Here is a 7,071-nt window from a genome sequence, read left to right as displayed (position 1 = left end):
CTGCAGGGAAAAGGCCACTCCCATACTTCTCCAACAACCCTGGTCGCCGTTACGATACAAGGTTATTGTGACGCGACCTCAGGCTGTCCTCAGGTTCGTGCAGGTGCAAATAAATATACTTCTTCTATCGTGTTACAACTAACGTCGATTTTTCGCAACATGAACACATCTTCTATTCGTTCCGTGATACCAGTACTGGCCTCAACTTTGAGCACACCTTTCACCCTTAAGAGGAAACTTTTATTGGAGTGATTTTTGTGCCGTTTCGCGGTAATTTACGCAAGAATGCAAATCCGCTACTCCCGGAGTTTAGGCTCGTAAAACTTGTAGGTTCTGTGGGGTTTCTTTTTGCCGAGTACGGTTAGGTTAGGCAAGTGGCTTAATACGAAAACGTGTTATTCACTTAGATTGTGCTACACTGGCGGGCATGGGAGCAGTAGTATGTATCGGTTGCTGGACTGATTGGCATAAAGCTAGGCGCCATTACAGACCTGCATAAAGGAGAAGCATCGAGCCTTGTTTGCGCGGACGCCATTCCTGTGCTCACTCAAGTCGCACTGCAGTGCGGGCCCTTGTGAAGGAGGTCAGTGTGTTCGTGCCGGTTCGCCAGAGTAACCAGCTTCCAGCAAAGTTGGCTGCGAAGACGAGCCGGCGTACACTGCAGGTGTGCGCTGTTCTACGGGCGGGGACCCTGCGACCACGGTGCAGGAACCCAAGGAAAGAAGGCCACGGCTTGTTTGAAGTAGTGCCATCGTGGTGAGCTTCACCAGGCAGCTCGCTGAATTGGGCGATACATGTGTGAGAAAACGAAAAATAAAGAAAGCTATTGCGCAAGGAACATGCGCATCACTTTAGAAGGACTTCACATGAGTCCACTAAAAAGCAGAAAGAAAGCAAGAATATCTTCAGCCGCGTATGTAGACATCTGTGGACGGTGTATGGTTCACCTGAATTTCATTGTATTCGAACATAAATATAAATGACAACGAAGCAAAGGCAAAAGGAGGCAATCTTTCTCTTGACTGGGCCTACTCTTCGTGAGGCAGCTAAGACAAATCAGCATTGCGTTCGTATTATACATGCAGAGATTGTCACACAACCTGAACAAATATCGTCACAACACAAGCAAGAATGTTGCGTACTCAGCTCCGCATGAGCTAGCAGGGATTTGTGCTTCAGGAAGTCTGATCGGCATAATTGTACCACAGCGATACGGTTAGCCATCGCCATTAGTATTAGGCATGGATGGTCTTTATAACATTCCATTATCAAGCGGCTTGTTGCACAGCAAATGTACGTTCACCAGACTGGTTTGTGTCTGCGCAAATGTGCCGATGGCGTTAACCGAGGGCTTAACGGTCGGTTGGCGACACACTACCGCACGCGCGGCTGCAAACCAGAACTTGGCAAGCGCGTGACAGCGCACGGGTCCGAATGCTTGCGTACAGGCGAAATCGTACAGACGTGAAGAAGTGCTCGAGACCTGCGCGTTAGCGCGGCGTCAGTCGATTCAGAACGGGCGCTCTTTCTCGTGCGTGCTGTGCGCAGTAAGTACAGAGTGGCGTGCGTGCTTTAATAGTCCGCTTCTTGCATTTTTTTTTTTTATTTAGCGTGTATAAAATTGCGTTGATTCACCGAATACCGCTTGCATTGCAAGTAGGTGCCTGTCCGTGAATTACACGTCGTCCCCCCAGTCCTTGCCCGCTTGACCTCGGTATGGAATACGCCCTAGCGCGCTCTCACGCACTGCGTTAACACACCGAAAAAAAAAATTTATAAGATAACTTCTGGGGTCTTACGTGCTAAAGCCACGTTCCGATTGTAAGGCACGGCGAAAGTGGGGGACTCCAGGTTAATTTTGATCGTCTCTGATTACCTCCTCCTCCGCCTCCTCCTCCTCATCATCATCACCAGCAGCAGCAGCAGCAGTATAATCCTATTTTTATGCCCACTGCCAAGACGAAAGCATCTTCTTGCGGTCTCTACTTACCCCTTGTCTTGCGCTAGCTGATTCTAACTTGCGCCTGCAAATTTCCTCATTTCATCACCCCACCTAGTTTTCTGTCGTCCTCAACTACGTTTCCATTCTCTAGGCCTCGATTCCGTAACCCAGTCATCCACCGATTATCTACCCTACATATTACATGGCCTGCCCAGCTCCTTTTCTTTCTCTTTATGTCAATTAGAATATCGGCTATCTCCGTCTGCTCTCTAATCCTCACCGCTCTTCTTCCTGTCTCTTACCGTTACGCCTAACATTCTTCGTTCCATCGCTCTCTGCGCGCTCCCTAACTTGTTTTCGAGCTTCTTTGTAAGTCTCCAAGTTTCTGCCCCATATGTCAGCACCGGTAGACTGCATTGATTGATGCACCTTTCTTTTTATTGATAATGGTAAGCTTCCAGTCATGATCTGACAACGTCTGCCGAATGCGCCCCAACCATTTTTATTCTTGTGTAAGTTTCCTTCTCATGATCAGGATCTCCTGTGAGTAATTGACCTAGGTAAAGGTACTGTACAAACTCTATATGGTGGCTGGTGATCCGGAATTCTTGCTCTCGTGCTAGGCTATTGAACACTATCATCAACGCTGGATGGTAAGTAAGCAATAAAATCGAGCCATCGGGATCGCTGCATTATGCCGGCACATAGGCCACAGGTTTGAGTTGCGCACCTTATTCGGCTTACTACTTAACGTGCACCTAAGTACGCGACACTTCTCGCCCCCATCAACATGCGGCTTACGCGGCGGCTATCGAACCTGCGACCTCGATCGCATCAGCGCATTGCCACGGCCACCGCGGCAGGCTGTGGAGCCTGACAGCCTCGGAAAGTTGATGTCGGCTCAGTGGGGCGCAGTGGGCGCTGTAAGCGGCAATAAGGGCCGTGATAATCGTCAGTGGCCCTAGCTGCACTCCTCCTACGTTATGAAGGCTATTGGCAGGTTTACAGTCCTGGATGATAAGAAAGCAATGAAATCGAGCCATCGGGATCGCTGCATTACGCCGGCACATAGGCCGCAGGTGTGAGTTGCGCAGCTTATTCGTTGCTGCACGATAGTGTATCATAAATGTATATATACTACGAGTCACGTAACGATCGATAAATAGATGAATTTCAATATTTTATTTTTCCACGTAGTGTATCGTACTCATTATCTGTAGACCTTGTAGACCTTGACCTATCTGTTTTGTAGGCCTTGAAACAGCTCCATTATTTCAACGTTGCTCCCTTCTTCGAGCAGACAGAATATATTATAAGAAACTTCTGATGACCATACGCAAACAAAAGTTATTCACCAAAATAGACAACGATGAAATACCTCGTTATTCACTGCGCCGGAATATCAGACACTTACCGAAAACAAGAACAAATTATGGTAAACAAACATTCGTATATCAGTCGACAGAAATAGTAAACAAGGTAGGAGAACTGTTAAACTTTAGTGCTTCAGAAAGCTCCTACAAAAGACAGCTTAATGCATTATTACTCGACGATGAGATTTCCTTTCACTAATTATTAATATTTTCATTTTATTGGATCGGTGTGTAGGCATGTATGACCTAACAAAGAGTGCATACTGATAGAATTTGTGCTAATGTTTATGCGGCTTACTGATTCTAACGAACAAATATTGTAATCATTTTTGTTACTGAAATTATGATCTCTTGTGCGAAATGTATGTACGTTATATGTGTATTCATTTGTACTGATTTTATCCGCTGTTGTAACCGTGGGGTCTGGGACCTCTGTCAGGCCTTCGTGCCTTTAGTCTCAGTCTCCCCTCGCTCAGACGAGAAATAAAGTACATAAAGTACAAAGTAAAGTACAATACTGAAATTTTCAACCTCACTATTAAATTGTATCTACACGGAATGTGACTGTATTGTACTTAGTGACTTCTTGAGCATAAATTTGGATTAGATCGAATGACGTTGTGTAGCGCGCTGGCTTTATTCACTCGGTTTATGACTTGCCCTTTCTTATGCGGTTGCATACACGAGTTGTCTCTAATGTGGGATCTCATTTCTGACTGGAATGTAGTGCTATCAGCATTGTTTTCACATTTATATCAGTTTGTGAGGTCTCTTTAACGTGTGGTTAATATCACTGCCTGAGACGCATATTTTTTAATAATTCGTATTCACTGAATATTAACCCGCGTTGCAGCGACCCTTCGGATATACAATATGTATAAATAAAGAAATATAGGTAATCGCATGTATGCTCTTCATATTCGAATAATTGCTTCCTAAATCACGTGTAATGACATGCATGTGGTTTCATCTGTGCTTCTCTATTTGCAGGTAAGGACATATCTTCATGCCTCACAGCCTCCACTCGACTTGGAATTATCGCACCATCCATAATTTGCCGAGAGCTGAAAAGAAGGCTCGACCGCTGCGCTCGCCGCGTAAGTGATGCAGCAAAGCGGCTCTTTCTTTTATTTTCATTTTATCTATTTCCATCACGAATGGCGGGAAGCTGGGACAAAAATTTAGCTCGGTTGGCATAGACTCCGGCGCCCTTTGCGAGGCGGTTTTTGGCGCCAAAACCCGGCCAATGTCTGCGGAGCTTTGCCTGCGTGACAATATTGATTTAAATAACAGGTGTACCTTCAGAGAAAGGGAAACCAAAGCGTGACGTTATGCGTTTCTTTTTGACAACGTGAGTGTATTTAAAAAGAGCACGTAAAATTGTTTGCTCGTTGACTGACGCTCGGCCACGTGCCACTCGTGATGGCGATAGACGCACAACAAAATGGTCGCTGCGGCCCGTTGCGTGCGGCACAGTGGAAGGAGAAGTGTTGTGAATACGGACCCACATTCAAGGAGTTAGATGCAGTATGTGGCGCCGGTGTGCGGCTGACGGAGATTCTTGGTCTCTTCAGTGACAAACAACGTACAAGCGAAACGAGGACCGACGTATCATTCATATTTTAAAACAGCGCCAAAAAACACGGACAAGGGAGGACACAGGACGAGCGCTGATTTTTTTATTGGAGCCTGCGCAAATATATGCAGTTTGCAACAGGCATGAAGAGAGTAAAAGAAGGGAAGGGGAAGGCGAGTCATCGTCGGTCAACTACTGCTGCGCATGCGTCAATGACATTAAACAAAATAAAAGGCACCATAACATGGAGGACACAGGCCAAACTGCTTAACTTCTAAGGAACTTAAGTTCTTTATCGCAAAGTGCGGAAACGCGGAAACCTCGGTCGCAGTTCAGCAACTTCATAAATGCAGCTTTAAATGTAACGTGATCGTGGAAGCAATGTAGGCACGTAACGGTCAAAGTACTGGGTTGTTGAGAGCATTTTGTCGTCACCTGGCGCATTTAGCTGTCGGCTTGTTTGTCATCACAACTGGAACGCTCCTGTTCTGGTGCAGTGCGCACCAAATACTTTGTTGCCAATCGGGGCCATCTTCTGATGCACTTTCAGGGACGGTTCGCGCGACACAACTGTACTGTAAAGCGGGCGCTGAGCAGTAGAGAACCTAACCACCTCGTGGAGCACAGTCTCGCGCAGGGAAGTGAGTTCACGCACCGGTGCCGAGCATTCCTGTTGTGTGGCGCGTCGAACATTTGCGCGCAGACCTGTCACGCAGTGCACAGAAGGCAGCGGCGATCTGTGAACTTCGAGACGTGCGACAATCGACACGGAAGCCTTCCTGGGCCTCCTTGCATATCGAGTACTTCGTGGATCAAGCACAGAAACCCAGGCTGGCCGATGATGCCATTGTACACCTTGTACGGAGCGCCGCCGGTGTCACCAGTCCTGTCAGCTGCTGCATGGGGCTGCACCGTCGCTGCGGCAAATCTTAACCCTATTTCATCCATCTCTCCCTTATACTTCCATCGCTGGCCCATTCTAGGGTGGGATAGACCACTCTACCATGCATTGTGACTCTAGGGTGAGATAGACCACTCTATCATGTATTGCGACTCCTCGTACATTCAGCAGAATGCCATAATTTCCCAACCCCTAAACGCTACAGGACAAAACGGCATGTGCCAGGGTATAAAGGCTTTTGTAAAAAAGAAAGAAAAAAAGTTAATCTCTCTCTCTCTCGAAGATTGTTGCTTTCGCACGCCGTACTCGATATAAAACTAACACCGCTATCGTATTTCGTGAAAATAGGACATCACTTCTGTTGCATCTTTCTTTTTGTGCTCAGAAGCGCGCTTGGCTACTTTTTCCAGCACTCTATACCTTAGGTGTTACTCGATGTTTTTTTTAATTCTTGTACTAGCATCTACTCTAATTTCGTAGAGGTGTCTTCATACCTTGACCTAAAGTTACCGTAATGCATTTTGAGCCCATATGGTGTGCATTCCGCTGCAGTGACAGCGGTTCATTAGCATAAAATAACGCACAGCTACCTCCTGAAGAGGCGTGCTCTCGAGATGACAACCTGCTCTTCGCTTGTCCTCGTCGCGTGCCCAGCGGCGTCTCTCCAGGCAGCAGAGATCCCCCGTACGATAGCGCGAACAAAGGCATCGCGCCCTTTTCATCGCGGCGTCGTTTGTTCTCTCTCTGTGTCCCTTTTTTCGCTGCGCTGTGATTCTACGAATAGTCTGAGGCCTCTGTTCTCCTCCCGTAGCGGAACCGTGCTCACGCTCAATAACAGCGCAGCTGTGCCAGCCGCAACGGCGAAGGCTGGGTGAATACTGCGCGTGTGTTTTGTCGCGGCGGGATTGTCTCTTGATGAGACTTCATGAAAGCGATAACATAGACGTGTATGTTGATCAAATTATATCCCGGTTCTTTGCATCCGTAACCTGACTCGATACATTCGTCTTTAGGCGTTGTATTACGGCCACATTTCAACTAGCTAGCATTGCAGGCTCACACGTACAGCAGTCGGGAATCTCGCCGGATATGTTCTTGTGGCGCGTGCTGTTAATATGATTAAGTAGCACGGCACTATTAAAGCATCGCTTGTTTCATCCACGTGCTTGTAATATCTTGCCCAGATTTCTGTTTTAAGCCGATAGTCTTCTGAATAGGAATTCTTTTTTTTTTCTTATGTAACCTTAGCGTAGTAAGTGTTCTTACGTTCTTTAGTCGC

Source organism: Dermacentor andersoni, chromosome 4, assembly GCF_023375885.2.
Source record: "Dermacentor andersoni chromosome 4, qqDerAnde1_hic_scaffold, whole genome shotgun sequence".
Classification (NCBI taxonomy): Eukaryota; Metazoa; Arthropoda; class Arachnida; order Ixodida; family Ixodidae; genus Dermacentor; species Dermacentor andersoni.
The sequence above is the reverse complement of the archived record's forward strand: the minus strand, read 5'-3'. Positions refer to the sequence as shown.